We start from the raw sequence: 1885 nt of genomic DNA on the forward strand, positions 1-1885 counted from the left end.
AAAAAAAAAAAATTCAGCCAGGAATAGGGAAAAGAAAAAATGCTGAAAACTAGGACCTGGGAGGGGAAGATTAAGAATAATAGTAAAAAGGACAAAAGTATTAATAATAATAGTTGTTTTAAAACAGACAGATACAAACAAACTAATCACCGGAAAAAAAGAAAGTGAAAAGAAAAAAAGAGAGAGAAAAAAAAATCGGTGGAGGACACGGCAGGGCACCCAGGCTCCGTCTGAGCACACAGACTGTGATGGAGTTCCTGAGGTCCCAGAAAGTAGGTGGGAGTGAGGGATGGCTGCACCTCCGTTCACCAAGTGGGTGTGGAGTATAAGAGTAACAAGAGGAATGTGGTACCTTTTCAATCTTGCAGGTCCAGAGTGTCCTTGGGGTTGCTGGAAAGCTGAATGTGTTCTTAAGCCCCAGGAATCTGAGAGCACGCTGTCTCTTTAAATATCCAAAATAGTCGAGCCGCTTTTAAACATTCAAAATGGCGGCACCCTCAGGACCGGCAAAAGCCCACAGCTCAGCTCACCTTTCTCTTCACCTTCTCCGTTTATTCCCCAGCCACCAGAGCAGTCCTCTGTGCAGTCCCTGGCTAGCAGGGCTGATTTTTAGGTTAATTCTTAGGTCCTACCACCACTTGGGAATCTCCAAGCTGTCTGTGTCATCAGGATTGCTCAGGATTGCTGCCAAACCGCAGCTCCCTATGTCTCCTTTTTCGGTATTTTCACGCAAATTCTTCTGCTAGTTGGGGTTTAGTTCACTTCTATATCCTCCCATTCAAGGCTCAGGGGTTCAAGATTATCTTCTGTGTCTGTGTTAATTGGTTTCCCTTTTCTTTGTTGAAGAAGGGTCTGTCTGTGCAGTCTTTCTGCCTAATCCGCCATCTTGCTAGAACTTCCTCAATATTGCAACTTGAGGCTTTGATTTTTTTCTTTAGTGCTTTCAGCTTCAGAAATGCTGATTTTGTTCTTCCCTTTTAGTTTTCTAACTCAACGCCTTTGCACATTTCATTGTATACTTGTCTTCTGGAGCCACCTTTTGAAATCTTCTGTTGAGCTCTTTTACGTCATCATTCCTTACATGCACTGTAGCTACTGTATGTTTAAGAGCAAGTTTCAGTCTTATCTGATATATATTATGGTCTTTTCTTATCTTTTTAATGACCTTTTGGTTTCTTCATGTATAATATCCTTGATATCATCCCAGAACTTATCTGGTCTTCATCATTAATGTTCAATGCCTCAAATCTATTCTTGAGATGGTCTCTAAATTCAAGTGGGATATACTCAAGGCTGTACTCTGGCTGTTGTGAATTTATTTCAATTTTCCTGAGCTTCAATTTGAACTTGCAAATGAAGAGCTGATATTCTATTCTACAGTAGGCCCCTAGTCTTATTCTCACTTATGATACAGAATTTTTTCATTTTCTCTTTCCACAAATGTAGTCAATTTGATTCCTGTGAATTCCATCTGACCCTACTTACAAGTTAATAAGTCTCTTACTGCTCATGGATGCTGATAGAAGATATAAGAATTCTGGTCAGAGGCAAAGGACTTTATTACTCACAGCACAGCAAACAGTATGAGCATCATGTCACCCAGTGGGTTGTATTACAGTAGAAGAGCACCAAACTTGGAATTCTGCTGTTTTATAATGGGCAGTAAACAAACTTGCTACTTGTCCTGAAGGAAGATATTGTCTCGTCCCTCAAAGTTGCTCACTGCAAACACAACTTTGAGAAAAGGCCTAGGTAACATGCAGGCAAGGCCTTGTATTCTTGGTATACCCAGCAGGATGTGTAGGAGCATCAGAGAACCAACACATCCATATGAATTAATAAGGGAAGGTGTTAAAATAAAAATTTTTTTAAAAAAAACGTAAGA

At 40.3% G+C, this 1885-nt stretch overlaps 1 protein-coding gene across 1 annotated transcript in view; it reads right to left on the reverse strand.

Moving 5' to 3' along the window:
- Window positions 1-1885, reverse strand: part of CDADC1 (cytidine and dCMP deaminase domain containing 1) — a 63956-nt gene that overhangs the window by 50945 nt on the left and 11126 nt on the right. The window lies entirely within an intron of this gene.

This window comes from Orycteropus afer, unplaced genomic scaffold (assembly GCF_000298275.1).
Source record: "Orycteropus afer afer isolate SDZICR_OR568_19922 unplaced genomic scaffold, OryAfe1.0 scaffold00157, whole genome shotgun sequence".
NCBI lineage: Eukaryota > Metazoa > Chordata > Mammalia > Tubulidentata > Orycteropodidae > Orycteropus > Orycteropus afer.